At 43.4% G+C, this 16,283-nt stretch overlaps 1 non-coding gene and 1 pseudogene across 1 annotated transcript; one reads left to right on the plus strand and one right to left on the minus strand.

Moving 5' to 3' along the window:
* The window catches only part of LOC148773230 (protein cornichon homolog 1 pseudogene), a 139,708-nt pseudogene that overhangs the window by 40,079 nt on the left and 83,346 nt on the right, over positions 1-16,283 (minus strand).
* On the plus strand, positions 11,906-12,013 carry LOC129535298 (U6 spliceosomal RNA). Its single transcript, XR_008681574.1, has one exon. It is a non-coding gene; the product is annotated as a U6 spliceosomal RNA (small nuclear RNA).

Below are 16,283 nucleotides of genomic sequence, written 5' to 3' on the forward strand. Positions count from 1 at the left end.
ACTGTTGAATGCCCCAGGCATCCCCAGGTTACCTGGAGAGATTTGTTTATAAAATTGCAGAGACTTGAACATATTTATGTAGGAAGACAAAAGCTAGAGATATGTACTTTCAAGCTGGTACTTTATAAAATTGAACCTTACCACATTAAGCCAGAGGCATCTATTGTCTCAGTTCAGTGCAGTTCAGTCGCTCAGTCGTGTCCGACTCTTTGTGACCCCATGAATCACAGCACACCAGGCCTCCCTGTCCATCACCAACTCCCGGAGTTCACTCAAACTCATGTCCATGGAGTCGGTGATGCCATCCAGCCACCTCATTCTCTGTCGTCCCCATCTCCTCCCACCCCCAATCCCTCCCAGCATCAGAGTCTTTTCCAGTGAGTCAACTCGTCGCATGAGGTGGCCAAAGTATTGGAGTTTCAGCTTTAGCATCAGTCCTTCCAATGAACACCCAGGATGGATCTCCTCAAGAATGGACTGGTTGGATCTCCTTGCAGTCCAAGGGACTCTCAAGAGTCTTCTCCAGCACCACAGTTCAAAAGCATCAATTCTTCGGTGATCAGCTTTCTTCACAGTCCAACTCTCACATCCATACATGACCATGGGAAAAACCATAGCCTTGACTAGACGGACCTTGGTTGGCAAAGTAACGTCTCTGCTTTTTAATATACTATCTAGGTTGGTCATAACTTTCCTTCCAAGGAGTAAGCGTCTTTTAATTTCATGGCTGCAATCAGCATCCGCACTGATTTTTGAGCCCCCCAAAATAAAGTCTGACACTGTTTCCACTGTTTCCCCATCTATTTCCCATGAAGTGATGGGACCAGATGCCATGATCTTTGTTTTCTGAATGTTGAGCTTCAAGCCAACCTTTTCACTCTCCTCTTTCACCTTCATCAAGAGGCTTTTGAGTTTCTCTTCACTTTCTGCCATAAGGGTGGTGTCATCTGCATATCTGAGGTTATTGATATTTCTCCCGGCAATCTTGATTCCAGCTTGTGCTTCTTCCAGCCCAGCGTTCCTCTTGACGTACTCTGCATATAAGTTAAATAAGTAAAATAAGTTACATATAAGTTGATGTACTCCTTTTCCTATTTGGAACCAGTTGGTTGTTCCATGTACAGTTCTGACTGTTCCTTCCTGACCTGCATACAGGTTTCTCAAGAGGCAGGTCAAGTGGTCTGGTATTCCCATCTCTTTCAGAAGTTTCCACAGTTTACTGTGATTCACACAGTCAAAGGCTTTGGTATAGTCAATGAAGCAGAAATAGATGCTTTTCTGGAACTCTCTTGCTTTCTCCATGATCCAGCGGATGTTGGCAATTTGATCTCTGGTGCCTCTGCCTTTTCTAAAACCTGCTTGAACATCTGGGAGTTCACGGTTCACATATTGCTGAAGCCTGGCTTGGAGAATTTTGAGCATGACTTTCCTAGCATGTGAGATAAGTGCAATTGTGCGGTAGTTTGAGCATTCTTTGGCATTGCCTTTCTTTGGGATTGGAATGAAGACTGACCTTTTCCAGTCCTGTGGCCACTGCTGAGTTTTCCACATTTGCTGGCATATTGAGTGCAGCACTTTCACAGCATCATCTTTCAAGATTTGAAATAGCTCAACTGGAATTCCATCACCTCCACTAGCTTTGTTCGTAGTGATGCTTTCTAAGGCCCACTTGACTTCACATTCCAAGATGTCTGGCTCTAGGTCAGTGATCACGTTATCATGATTATCTTGGTCATGAAGATCTTTTTTGTACAGTTCTTCTGTGTATTCTTGCCACCTCTTCTTAATATCTTCTGCTTCTATTAGGTCCATACCATTTCTGTCCTTTATCAAGCCCATCTTTGCATGAAATGTTCCCTTGGAATCTCTAATTTTCTTGAAGTGATCTCTTGTTTTTCCTATTCTGTTGTTTTCCTCTATTTCTTTTCATTGATCTCTGAGGAATGCTTTCTTATCTCTCCTTGCTATTCTTTGGAACTCTGCATTCAGATACTTATATGTTTCCTTTTCTCCTTTGCTTTTCGCTTCTCTTCTTTTCACAGCTATTTGTAAGGCCTCCTCAGACAGCCATTTTGCTTTTTTGCATTTCTTTTCCATGGGAATGGTCTTGGTCCCTGTCTCCTGTACAATGTCACGAACCTCCATCCAGAGTTCATCAGGCACTCTATCTATCAGCTCTAGTCCCTTAAATCTAATTTTCACTTCCACTGTATAATCATAAGGGATTTGATTTAGGTCATATCTGAATGGTCTAGTGGTTTTCCCTACTTTCTTCAATTTAAGTCTGAATTTGGCAATAAGGAGTTCATGATCTGAGCCACAGTCAGCTCCTGGTCTTGTTTTCGCTAACTGTATACAGCTTCTCCATCTTTGGCTGCAAAGAATATAATCAATCTTATTTCGGTGTTGACCATCTAGTGATGTCCTGATTTTGGTGTTGACCATCTAGTGATGTCCATGTGTAGAGTCTTCTCCTATTCAGTTTACTACCTATATTAACATGCCTTTACTATTCGGATGTCTTTATCAGAATGACTTAACTCTCCCAGGAACTCTTGCCTAGAAAGATAAAAATGTAAATACCTTTATTGTTCTGTTCAGTCAGACTAACCAACATGTGGATAGATAGCATCAAACAACTCTTTGTTTTCTAAGACTTGATTGAAACGCTTCATTGTGTCCATCTAGCCTAAACTACACTTACCATATCACAACAAGTTCTGATCCTTAATCCTCATCAAGCCCCCAGAACAAAAGACCAGCCTTAAACCAGAACTGTCAAAACATCTCATAAATATCCCCAATTTCTCTATGCCCTGTTGACTTAAAAAAATAGAAGAGAGTTGTGAGTTAAGTTTTGAGGTAAAATGAGGACTGCGAGTTAAGTTTTATTTGAGGCAGCGCAGGAGACAGCACCTTAAGTTTTTGTTCAGTTGCTCTGTTGTGTCCTGACTCTTTGCAAGCCAATAGACTACAGCACATCAGGCTTTCCTGTCCTTCACTGTCTCCTGGAGTTTGCTCAAACCCATGTCCACTCGACTAAACATATAGTCACAACCTAAAATAGACTTATTTTATTTGGTGGGAATGTTTAGCACTCTCAGCCCAGGAGACAGCATCTCAGTAGCTCTGAGAAAACTGCTTTAAGGAGGCAGGCTATTATACAAGTTAGCAACAAGGGGAGCAAGCAGTCTGAACGTCAAAGGTCAGGTATCAAGTTAAAGAACTTAGCATTGTGTGTATGGGAAGATGCAAGCCTCTGGGCTCACTGAATTCATTCCTTTCATATGCACCTCAGCTATCGGGGCCAATCCTGTTTCCTTGTTCACCTTGCTTCTTGCATTCTCCCAGCTCCTCAGCAAGCACTATGGGAAGTGGCAGCATCCACTGGATCGATGGATGGCTGTTTTGGGAGCCCTCATTCACATTGGGATGCCAGAAATTGCTGATGGCTGTGACATTTCTTGTTTGTTAATATGGCAGGAGATATTTTCATTTCACACAATGATGCCATCCAACCATCTCATCCTCTGTTGTCCCCTTCTCCTCATGCCCTCAATCTTTTCTGTCATGGTCTGTGCGCAGGTTGCAAAAGAGTTTCCAGACATGAGGCAGCATGAGGGGAGAATAAAGTTTATTACAGTGGGAGACACTATTAGAACAGTGGGCTGGCCCAAGAGAGAACCGATGTTGGACAGGGATCCTTGGTCCATTTTTATACTCCGGGTACATGGAGCAGGATGTACCCGGGTCTTGTGGGTCTTGTGGGTCATTTGCTGATTGGATGAGGCACATATACTGGGTGGGGGAAGAGTAAGGCAAATACCTCCTCCCTATGGGGTAAGAGGAGAGACAGGTTATACTGCTCAGGAAGACCTGAAATCCATTAATAGCTCCAACATGGAGGGGGAGCGGGAAGGACAAGGGTCTGGTTTTTAACGTTCCTGCATTTCAAGGCCCTCCTTGGTTTTTTGCTTTTCCCCTATTCTTTCATCCCTGGGACACCACATTCCTCCCTCTATTTTTTAGGGCTGTTGGGAAGATCCCCTGGAGAAGGTAAAGGATACCCACTCCAGTATTCTGGCCTGGAGAATTCCATGGGACTGTATACTCCATGGGGTTGCAAAGAGTTGGACACGACTGAGCAACTTTCACTTTCACTGTTCTTTGGCCCTTTTTGATACCCTGCTCAAGTCTGACTATCTACCTATTTCCCTTCTCAGGTACTTGGGAACCCAGTCTCAAGGGAAAAGGGGCAATGACCGATCTGACTTCTTCAGGCTGTACGGGGGCATTGCTGGACTCTGGGTTTCTTTTGTCTGCTGTCTGTCAGGGTGCATTTATGGAGGAAGATAAGAGTCCATGGAATGATAAGGCAGCTTGTTTCAGCATTCTCTGGCTGTTGGCCAGGGGATATTCTTATCATACTACCACTTGGAGATTTGTTGTATTCTAGAAAAAGCAAACTTAACAAGAAAGTTAAAGGTACACAGCCCAAAGATTAATAGTAGAAAAGCTGCTGAGGGGCTAGGAGAATCAGGACCAGACATTAGTTCATGATGTTAGTGTTTCTCTAAGGATGAGAAGATGTAAGAATTTGGGCTCATAAAAATCTTTACCTGAAAACATCTGACTATCTGAATGCCTGTTCTTCTGGGATTTTCCCAGAGCACAGCGTACCTTATTTCTGATCTCCACCCTTGAACTCCTTTCAGGGGATGTTGAAGTTCAGCAGCTCTCAGTGGTCATTATTTAATCTTTGTAAAGGCAGCTGACAAATGCCAATTTCCACTTGGCAGGGCCCCTTCTTAGCCACATATTTGACCATACTTTGGGAGCATTTCATGGCCATTGTGACCTGCGGTGCTGGGAAGGCTTATTCCCACATCTAGCAAAGATTCCATTGATCAGCCGCTCAATGTGCTGTTACTAGACCAGGCCTTGCGAGTAGCAAAAGTCTCTGGACCATACCTGTCTTACTAGCCTCTTGCTCCAGGAAAATATTCCCTCTTGTTGCTTCTTCCCGTATCTAGAGTTACATTATTACAATCATTGATCTCATATGGAATTGCATATCAGCATTTTATCACAGGCTCAGTCACACATTTGGTAACATAAGAAATAATCTTCTGAAACAAGTGACATAGAAAACAATATAGCTGCCAATTATTAGTAAAATCATAAGTAAGAATTTAAGTTAAGGACTCTCATTAGGTATAGCCCTGTATACCCCAGGTCATCTGACTTACTTAACCAATTATCAGTTCAGTTCAGTTCAGTCGTTCAGTCGAGTCTGATACTTTGCGACCCCATGGACTGCAACAGGCCAGGCATCCCTGTCCATCACCAATTCCCAGAGTCTACTCAGACACATGTCTACTGAGTCAGTGATGCCACCCAATCATCTCATCCTCTGTCATCCCCATCTCCTCCCACCTTCGATCTGTCCCAGCATCAGGGTTTTTTCAAATGAGTCAGTTCTTTTTCAGGTGGTCAAAGCATTGGCACTTCACTTTCAGCATCAGTCCTTCCAATGAATATTCAGGACCCTTTTCCTTTAGGATGGACTGGTTGGACCTCCTTGCTGTCCAAGAGACTCTCAAGAGTCTTCTCCAGCACCACAGTTCAAAAGCATCAATTCTTCGGCGATCAGCTTTCTTTATAGTCCAACTCTCACATCCATACATGACTACTGGAAAAACCGTAGCTTTGACTAGATGGACCTTTGTTGGCAAAGTAATATCTCTGCGTTTTAATATGTGCCTTGGTTGGTCATAGCTTTTCTTCCAAGGAGCAAGTGTCTTTTAATTTCATGGCTGAAGTCACCATCCTCAGTGATTTTGGAGTCCAAGAAAGTAAAGTCTGTCACTGTTTCCATTGTTTCCTGATCTATTTGCCATGAAGTGATGGGACTGAATGCAATGATCTTTGTTTTCCAAATTTTGAGTTTTAAGCCAACTTTTCAAGCTAGTTTTAAGAAAAGACAAAGGAACCAGAGATCAAACTGCCAACGTCCGGTGGATCATCGAGAAAGCAAGAGAGTTCCAGAAAAGCATCTATTTCTGCTTTATTGACTATGCCAAAGCCTTTGACTGTGTGGACCACAATAAACTGGAAAATGCTGAAAGAGATGGGAATACCAGACCACCTGACCTGCCTCTTGAGAAGTCTGTATGCAGGTCAGGAAGCACCAGTTAGAACCAGACATAGAACAACAGACTGGCTCCAAATAGGAAAAGGAGTACCTCAAAGCTGTATATTGTCCCCATGCTTATTTAACTTATATGCAGAGTACATCATGAGAAACACTGGACTGGATGAAGCACAAGCTGGAATCAAGATTGCCAGGAGAAATATCAATAACCTCAGATATGCAGATGACACCACCCTCATGCAGAAAGTGAAGAAGAACTACAGAGCCTCTTGATGAAAATGAAAGAGGAGAGTGAAAAAGCTGGCTTAAAGTGCTGCTACTGCTAAGTTACTTCAGTCGTGTCCGACTCTGTGCAACCCCATAGACGCCAGCCCGCCAGGCTCCCCCGTACCTGGGATTCTCCAAGCAAGAACACTGGAGTGGGTTGCCATTTCCTTCTGCAATGTGTGAAAGTGAAGTTGCTCAGTCATGTCTGACTTGTAGCGACCCCATGGACTGCAGCCTACCAGGCTCCTCTGTCCATGGGATTTTCTAGGCAAGAGTACTGGACTGGCTTGCCATTGCCTTCTCCGTGCAACATTCAGAAAATAAAGATCATGGCATCCAGTCTATAAAAATTATAGTCTATAGTCCTCTGGCAGATAAAGTCAAGGAGAATTAGGTGTTTAGGTTTGTAGTTTGGGATATTCTCCTGCAAAGAAGCCAGGCTTCCTCAGCTAGAATCACTTGGGTTGTATTCGATGAAACCACTGACACCATTATCAGGAGACTTCCACTTGTGGGTCTGTAATTGCTGATTACTCAGAGGTGGTGTCTGGCTACTTTAGAGGCGATCCTGTTGAAAGGAAAATTTTTAAGAATTTAGAGTTTGCTGTAGGGAAACAAATGTTAAATGTTTTCAAGTGGTTAAAAATCCTAGATATAAGCAGCTCAGAATATGACAGTAGTTGGCTCTTAGTATACGCACTAAAATTCTTATTGACGAATGTTGAATAAACATAAAAAAAGAAAGGTTTCGAGAAAGTTAAAAACTGGGGCTTCCGTGGTGGCTCAATGGTAAAGACTCCACCTGCCAATGCAGGAGATGGGTTCGATCCCTGAGCCCGGAAAACCCCACATGCTCCAGACCAACTAAGCCCCTGTGCCAGAGCTACTGAGCCCATGTCCTAGACCATGCTCTGCAGCAAGAGGAGACACCACAATGAGAAGCCTGCGCACTGCAACCAGAGGGTAACCCCGCTCATCGCACTTAAAGAAAGCCTGCGCAGGGCACTCTCCAACATAAATCCCAGCAAGATCCTCTATGATCCACCTCCCAGAGTAATGGAAATAAAGACAAAGGTGAACAGATGGGAACCGGCTGAACTTGAAAGCTTTTTGCACAACGAAGGAAACTAAGCAAGTGAGAGGACAGCCCTCAGAATGGGAGGAAATAATAGCAAACGAAACAACTGACATTTACTCTCCAAAATATACAAGCAGTTCATGCAGCTCAATACCAGAACAATGAGCAACCCAATCAAACAGTGGGCAGAAGACCTAAACAGACATTTCTCCAAGAGAAGACCTACAGATGGCTAAAAAACACATGAAAAGATGCTCAACATTGCTCATTATTAGAGAAATGCAAATCAAAACCACCATGAGGTATCATCTCACACCAGTCAGAATGGCCATCATCAAAAAGTCTACTAACAATGAGTGCTGGATAGGGTGTGAAGAAGGGGGAACCCTCTTGCACTGTTGGAGGGAATGCAAACCGATACAACCAGTATGGAGAACAGTATGGAGATTCCTTAGAAAGCTAGGAGTAAAACTACCATACAACTCAGGACCAGGTGCCATGATCTTAGTTTTCTGAATGTTGAGCTTTAAGCCAACTTCTTCACTCCTCCTTCACTTTCATCAAGAGGCTTTTTAGTTCCTCTTCACTTTCTCCCATAAGGGTCGTGTGGTCTGCATATCTGAAGTTATTGATATTTCTCCTGGCAATCTTGATTCCAGCTTATGCTTCAGGTCCCATCACTTCATGGGAAATAGATGGGGAAACAGTGGAAACAGTGTCAGACTTTGTTTTCTGGGGCTCCAAAATCACTGCAGATGGTGATTGCAGCCATGAGATTAAAAGACGCTTGCTCCTGGGAAGGAAAGTTATGACCAACCTAGACAGCATATTGAAAAGCAGAGACATTACTTTGCCAACAAAGGTCCATCTAGTCAAGGCTATGGTTTTTCCAGTGGTCATGTATGGATGTGAGAGTTGTACTGTGAAGAAAGCTGAGCATTGAAGAATTGATGCTTTTGAGCTGTGGTGTTGGAGAAGACTCTTGAGAGTCCCTTGGACTGCAAGGAGATCCAACCAGTCCACCCTAAAGGAGATCAGTCCTGGGTGTTCATTAGAAGGACTGATGTTGAAGCTGAAACTCCAATACTTTGGCCACCTCATGCGAAGAGCTGACTCATTGAAATAGGCCCTGATGCTGCTCCCAGCATCAGGGAGAAGGGGCTGACAGAGGATGAGATGGCTGGATGGCATCACCAACTCGATGGACATGAGTCTGAGTAAACTCCGGGAGTTGGTGATGAACAGGGAGGCCTGGCATGCTGTGATTCATGGGGTTGCAAAGAGTCGGACATGACTGAGCAACTGAACTGAACTGAACTGATGGACTCTAGAAAGATGGTACCTACGATCCTATGTGCAGGGCAGCAAAGGAGCACGCACGCTAAGTAGCTTCAGTCGTATCCGACTCTGTGTGACCCTAGGGACTGTAGCTTACCAGGCTTCTCTGTCCATGGGACTCTCCAGGCAAGAATACTGTAGTGGATTGCCATTCCCTCCTCCAGGGGAGCTTCCTGACCCAGAGATCATACCTGTATCTCTTATGTCTCCTGCCTTGGCAGGCACATTCTTTACCACTAGCGCCACCTGGATCCTATGTACAGGGCAGCAAACGAGGCACAGAAGTCAAGAACAGACTTTTGGACTCAGTGGGAGGAGAGGGTGGAATGACTTGAAAGATCAGCTCTGAGGCAGATACATTACCATATGTAAAATAGATAGCCTGTGGGAGTCAGATGTATGAAGAAGGACATCCAAAGCAGGTGCTCTGGGACAACCTAGAGGGATAGGGTAGGGATGGGGTAGGAAGGGGGGTTAGGGATGGGGTAGGGAGGATGGGGGGGACACATGTATACCTATGGCCCATTTATGTTCATGTATGGCAGAAACCATCACAATATTGTAGAGTAATTATCCTACAATTAAATAAATTTTAAAAAAACTGTGCAGGAACAAAGATCCAGTGCCGTCATAAAAAAATAGATAAATCATATCTTAAAAACTTAAAAACCTAAAATGAAAATAGAAATGTTGCAGTTGTTGCTATTAGTTTTACATGAGAGTCTTCATGCTTAATTGTATGTTACATGCTAAAATCAAAGGATAAAATAAGATTTTATACACAGCATATAAGTACCCTAACCAATTGCACCACTGGAGCTCCTATACACAGCATAAAAATACAGATAGGCTACAGTTTTATGGATCCATTCGTGGGTGAAATGTTCTGCTTTTGTAAACTACACAGGTAACTGAAGTGCTATTCCTTTTTTTTTTCTTTTCTCTTTTTGGCTGCACTGTGGGGCTTGCAGGATCTCACTTCCCTGACCAGCGACTGAACTTGGGGCCACAGCAGTGAAAGCCCAGAATCGTAACCACTAGGTCATCAGGGAATTCCCTGAAGTTTTTTTCTTTGAAAGGGCAAAATAAGTTTAACCTGTTTGATGGAAAATTTTTCAGTATTTATTATATGCTTGGGGGTCAGCCGACAAGTGATACTGTGCATCAACATACATGAGCTTCACGAAAGGGAGCTTCATAAAAGGAAACAGAATTAAGGGGTTGGATATGCAGGGTCTCAGCCCCCACCCCCAGACCTGCTGGCTCAGGGTCTTGCATGGTACCGAGACCCCCGGGATTTAGAATGGACCTCACGAGCTGAGAGAAGGAACTGGCAACCCACTCCAGTGTTCTTGCCTAGGAAATCGCAGGGACAGAGGAGCCTGGTGGGCTACAGTCCATGGGGTCGCAGAGTCGGACACGACTGAGCGAGCACGCGGGGGTTGACGGCGCTGCACCAATGCACCGATGCGCTCAGGGCAACAGAACTTTCTGGTGCCTTTTACTCTTCCTGTAGCATCCTCAGCTGACACTGACTCTCTAGTTGCAAGTGCCTCTGGTTGTCACCCGTTGCCCACTCCCCTTTCCACAGGCCCAAATTAAGAGGAACCAAGTTCCCAGGGGGACAATGAATAATCCTGCTAAATCAGGTATTCTCACAGCACTTTTCAGAAGGTGCGCTCCACCAAGCACAGAGGGAAGACCTTCTGAGAACCACATTACAAGTTCACGAGCTTTCTCTGAGGTCCTCCGGTGGCATCTAAGGGCTGATGTGCCCACCCTGAAGGCTGTGAGGGCTGGGTGGATGAAGATGTGTTTATGCACATAAACCTAGATAAAAATAATTTATGAAGAGTACATCATGAGGAACGCTGGGCTGGAAGAAGCACAAGCTGGAATCAAGATTGCTGGGAGAAATATCAATAACCTCAGATATGCAGATGACACCACCCTTATGGCAGAAAGAGGAACTCAAAAGCCTCTTGATGAAAGTCAAAGAGGAGAGTGAAAAGGTTGGCTTGAAGCTCAACATTCAGCAAAAGATCATGGCATCTGGTCCCATCACTTCATGGGAAATAGATGGAAAAACAGTGGAAACAGTTTCAGACTATTTTTTTGGGCTCCAAAATCACTGCGGATGCTGATTGCAGCCATGAAATTAAAAGACGCTTACTCCTTGGAAGGAAAGTTATGACCAACCTAGACAGCATATTAAAAAGCAGAGACGTTACTTTGCCAACCAAGGTCCATCTAGTGAAGGCAATGGTTTTTCCTGTGGTCATGTATGGATGTGAGAGTTGGACTGTAAAGAAAGCTGATCGCCGAAGAATCGATGCTTTTGAACTGTGGTGCTGGAGAAGACTCTTGAGAGTCCCTTGGACTGCAAGGAGATCCAACCAGCCTATTCTAAAGGAGATCGATCCTGGGTGTTCATTGGAAGGACTGATGCTAAAGCTGAAACTCCAATACTTTGGCCACCTCATGCGACGAGTTGACTCACTGGAAAAGACTCTGATGCTGCGAAGGATTGAGTGCGGGAGGAGAAGGGGACGACAGAGAATGAGATGGCTGGATGGCATCACCGACTCTATGGACATGGGTTTGAGTGAGCTCCAGCAGTTGGTGATGGACAGGGAGGCCTGGCGTGCTGTGATTCATGGGGTCGCAAAGAGTCGGACACGACTGAGCGACTGAACTGAAAAGGTAAATAGAGCATCGAACCATACTAAATCTTTAAAGCCTATTTTAGGTGCATGGAGTCAATATTACCCCAAAATTAACAATATCCATCTAGTTTGCGTTTCAGCAGTTGATGGCAAGTAAGTCAAATCCTCAGCTGACCTTGCCAGTCTCAGGAGATTGTGTGCCGCTACCATGCACTCGTCACAGTGGCAGAATCTCCTATACGCAGAAGTGCTAACTTACACAAAGTGACAAGCCTCAATGTGTCATATCTGAAAATTAAAAAATCTTATCTTTTAGGAGATAAAGCAGGTATTTGTACTCATTGTGCATTCAGATGCCCCATTATAACCAAGATGGTTTTGCACAATCAAAATAATGTTACAGTGCTAGAAGCTTCAATAGCACATAGACTAAAACTCGAATGATACAGAGATTAGCACGGCCCCTGTGCAAGGATGACACACAAATTCAGAGAAGCATTCCATATTTTAAAAAATTTTGAGCATTAAAAAAATAACAATATTATGAATAGGATTCACGGAATATTTTTAAAGTTTACCAAGTAAAACAAGATTACATCCAACTTGCAATTTTTTATTTGCCTTCTTGACTGCTTTAGGTATTAAAAACTATGTCTCTGCATGTGCTTCTATACTGTGAATTATTTGGTAGGTTGCTCTTTCTGGTAGACTTTCCTACCATTTCAAAGTAAAGGTACACAGCTTTCAACCCTGAAATCAGGTGGATTCAATTTTAACAAATTATTTTTGAGTTTTAAAAAGTATGTGGTAGAAATTTGGATATAGTTATATAATCAATTATTTTCATTTGAAGAAGGCAATCTTAATGAATGATTAGTTCATGAAAGTATCCAACTATGTTGATAAGAAGAAAATAAAATTACAAAATGCATGCTACAGTGCCCCTAAAGATGCCTGGAAGACTAGTAAGTCGTGGCAGAGGACATGTATATTCATGAAGCTTTAACTTCATGCAGTTATGCATTTCTCACAAATCACTTTGGTTATGTGATCTTCACGCTGAGGGATTTGTTTAGATAAAGCCATTTATGATTTCAGTTGTGAAACTACAATATTTTATAGCATTTATTCAGTGCATCCTGATTTCTTTAAGGTTTAAATGTCACCGTTTTTCCTGAAAACTAAAAATTCTCTCCTGGTATAGAGTACCTCTCAGCTCCTGTTGTTAGAATTGAAACGGCCCTGAGATAGTCTTGAGTTTTAAGAACACATTTTACTTTCACCGTAGACTTCTCAAATTCAGTAACCTGTCCTTCATTATAAAAGATCACCTTAAACCATTCACCATCTTTTTGGGGGGTCGGGGGTGCTTCACTCAGCTTGTAGGATCTTAGTTCCCCCAACAGGGACTGAACCCGCTCTCTTGGCAATGAAAGCAGGAACCCTAACCACCAGAGAATTCCCACCACACGGTCCTTTACTCTAAATGTGTTGTAGGATTTTCCCCTCCTCCAGTCGTGATGATATATATTGTCCCATCTTGTTCTTTTCTGATAACCATGATGAGCAATGACTATATTTTTGCAGGCTAAAGCTAAAACTCAGCAAGACTAAGCAGTCCATCTAAGAATTAAGCCTGTTCTCAATAACGTTTTGCGGGGGAAGGGGTGGGTGGGGGGCGCTATATAGTTCATCTGTGTGTGCTCAGTCGTGTCTGACTCCTTGCGACCCCATATAGACATTGGATCAATTCATAATAATGGAGGGTTTTGGTGACTACGACTCAAGTATCCACGTTATAATCACAATAATAGCCATTCAGTTCAGTTCACTTCAGTTCAGTCGCTCAGTCGTGTCCGACTCTTTGTGACCCCATGAATCACAGCACGCCAGGCCTCCCTGTCCATCACCAACTCCCGGAGTTCACTCAAACTCAGGTCCATCGAGTCGGTGATGCCATCCAGCCATCTCATTCTCTGTCGTCCCCTTCTCCTCCTGCCCCCAATCCCTCCCAGCATCAGAGTCTTTTCCAGTGAGTCAACTCTTTGCATGTGGTGGCCAAAGTATTGGAGTTTCAGCTTTAGCATCAGTCCTTCCAGTGAACACCCAGGACTGATCTCCTTTAGAATGGACTGGTTGGATCTCCTTGCAGTCCAAGGGACTCTCAAGAGTCTTCTCCAACACCACAGTTCAAAAGCATCAATTCTTCGGCGATCAGCAAGACCAGAATATTCTCCACCATTACTGCACTCCAGCAATGCAAAAATCCAGATACAGGAAATGGCCACATCACTGGACAGTGTTCACTCTGTTATGGAGACTTCCGGCAGAGTATAAATGTGATGTGAGGACTGAGCTAAATCCTATGCCTCTGCCAAATGCGTGTGGCACGAAAATACTATGTTAATGCCGCTGTGTGCTTCATTACTCACGTTAACAGAAGACATGCTTATGAAATTAAAGCATGAAAATAGACACTCTCCAGAATCAGGACAACGCACAAAAGTAACCGCATAACAAGAACACGGGATGGATTCCGGTCCAAATATTGCCATGCTGTTATAAACGGGCTAAACCAGTGAGCTGCTTAGCCGAGAACAGTGACTCTGCACTCGAGACCCACTGAAGAGCTTTAAAAATGCTGATGCCCAATCCCCACACACAGAGAGAAAAATTTAATTGGCCCAGGGTGGGGTTCTGGGCATAGGATTTTTAGACTCTCCCCGACTCCTTTGGTGGACCGCCACGATTGTGAAGCACAGGGCCCTGAACAAAGAGGCCCCAGGGAAAGTCAGACTTCTTTGGGCAAGATATTCCAGTAGGTAGCGCTCAGCTGAATCCAGGTTTCTTAACGTCCATCCGTGTTCCAAGCGTTAACCGATTTTCAGGGAGGCCTTTCTAACATAGATACTACTCTAATTGTTTTCAAAGTTTTTAAAAATTGTCTAAAAGTAACGGGAATTCCTTGACGGTCCAGTGGTTGGGACTCCACTGCAGGGGCAGAGGCTCAATGCCTGAATGGGGAACTAAGGTCTCCCAAACCCTATAGTGTGGCCAAAAAATAAAAATTATAATGATAATAAAATCTTACAGTATCTTCGGAATTCAGGTTGAATATGGCAGATTAAATATATCCATTTATCTCTACTCTGTCCACACAACCCCACTAAACGACAGGAAAGGAATCAAAAGACAAGCTATGTTCTTATTGACAAAGCAGGAGAGCAGGTAACGGCAGCCAAGTGGGGACAAGGACATTTTAATGCTTCAGGACCCTGGAAAGCTCAGGAATTCTAAGTCGTCTCTGAAGGTTGAGGAAAAATGGATATCAGAGAGGGCATCTAGCCTCTCTGCTACAGTTTAAAACAAAACGAAGAAAGAGCAGTATAAGCATCTTATGAGTTATAGAAGCAAACAGATGAAACTGCTAATGATTTAAAATGGTTGTTTCTGGGAAGTGGGAACCGGGATCGGAAAAAGCATTTCTGGGTTTTGGTCTTCTGAGGGCCTTGTGTCATTTGGCCTTGAAAATTAAATTCTGAAGGCAATTATCCTTCAATTAAAAAATAAATTAAAGCAAACAAAGAAAGAAAATATTAGCTATATACAAAACTTAGAATTTTTTTAAAAGGTTGCTTTTGAAACGCGTTTGGGAGTAAAGGTATGCAAATACTGTCAATAAGAATGTAAAATCGTAAAATCTTTCCATGTGAAAGGTGGGTAATATGGATCAAAAATTTCAATGTGTGGAACATTTATTCCATCATTTTCACTCCTGGAATTTGTCTTGAGGAAGTAATTGGAAAACCCCTGCTTTGAGAATAAAATAGAAAAATTGAAAACTATCTACACTCCCTACACTAGAATTTTGATTTGAACAAGTGATGCCTCTTCCAAACAGTGAAACTGTATGCAAATACTTTAAATGATGGATTGCACACGTCCCAGACGGTCAAAAATTCTAAAAGCTTAAAAACAACAAGAGTGCTGGGCATGTGAAACAGCGAAATGTTGATATAGTGCTGTTGAGTGTGCACTGGTACAGTCTTTGGAGAGAAAGCAAAAATTGGCATCACATATATGAAAAGTTAAATATACACGTTGATCAGCAACTCTCATAGGGAGTCTAAAATGATCCCATGAACTATACACTGCATGGAATTCTCCAGGCCAGAATACTGGAGTAGGTAGCTGTTCTCTTCTCCAGGGGATCTTCGCGACCCAGGAATCAAACCCAGGTCTCCTGCATGGAAGGTGGAATCTTTACCAGCTGAGCTACCAGGGAAGCATGAGACCTTCTATGGATTTTTACAAATATCACATCCTGGGGTGGGAAGGGGGAGAACAGAAGGAACACATCTACCTACATAGGTTTACTAACTACCTCCATAAGTTTATGAACCAAGAAAACGAACCTATATGAACAATGCAACTATGAAAGTGGACTACCACTACATCCAGTAGTAATGACTGTGGATTAGACAAAAAAGGTGGCTCACATGGTAAACAATTCGCCTGCAATGCAGGAGACTCGGGTTTGACCTCTGGGTCGGGAAGAGTCCCTGGAGAAGGGAATGGAAACTCACTCCAGTATTCTGGCCTGGAGAATTTCACGGATAGACGAGCCTGGCAGGTTCCACAGTCCATAGGGTGGCTAACCGTTCCAGGGGACTGAGTGACTGATGCTACAAAGCACAGCCCAAAAGACAATTTCACCCGCGACAGAAATGTGGGATCACTAAAAAAGAGTTCTCCTTTTCCCAGATGGCTCTCTCTCTGA

This window comes from Moschus berezovskii, chromosome X, assembly GCF_049115385.1.
Source record: "Moschus berezovskii isolate FMDL1 chromosome X, NW_MosBer_1.0, whole genome shotgun sequence".
Taxonomy (NCBI): domain Eukaryota; kingdom Metazoa; phylum Chordata; class Mammalia; order Artiodactyla; family Moschidae; genus Moschus; species Moschus berezovskii.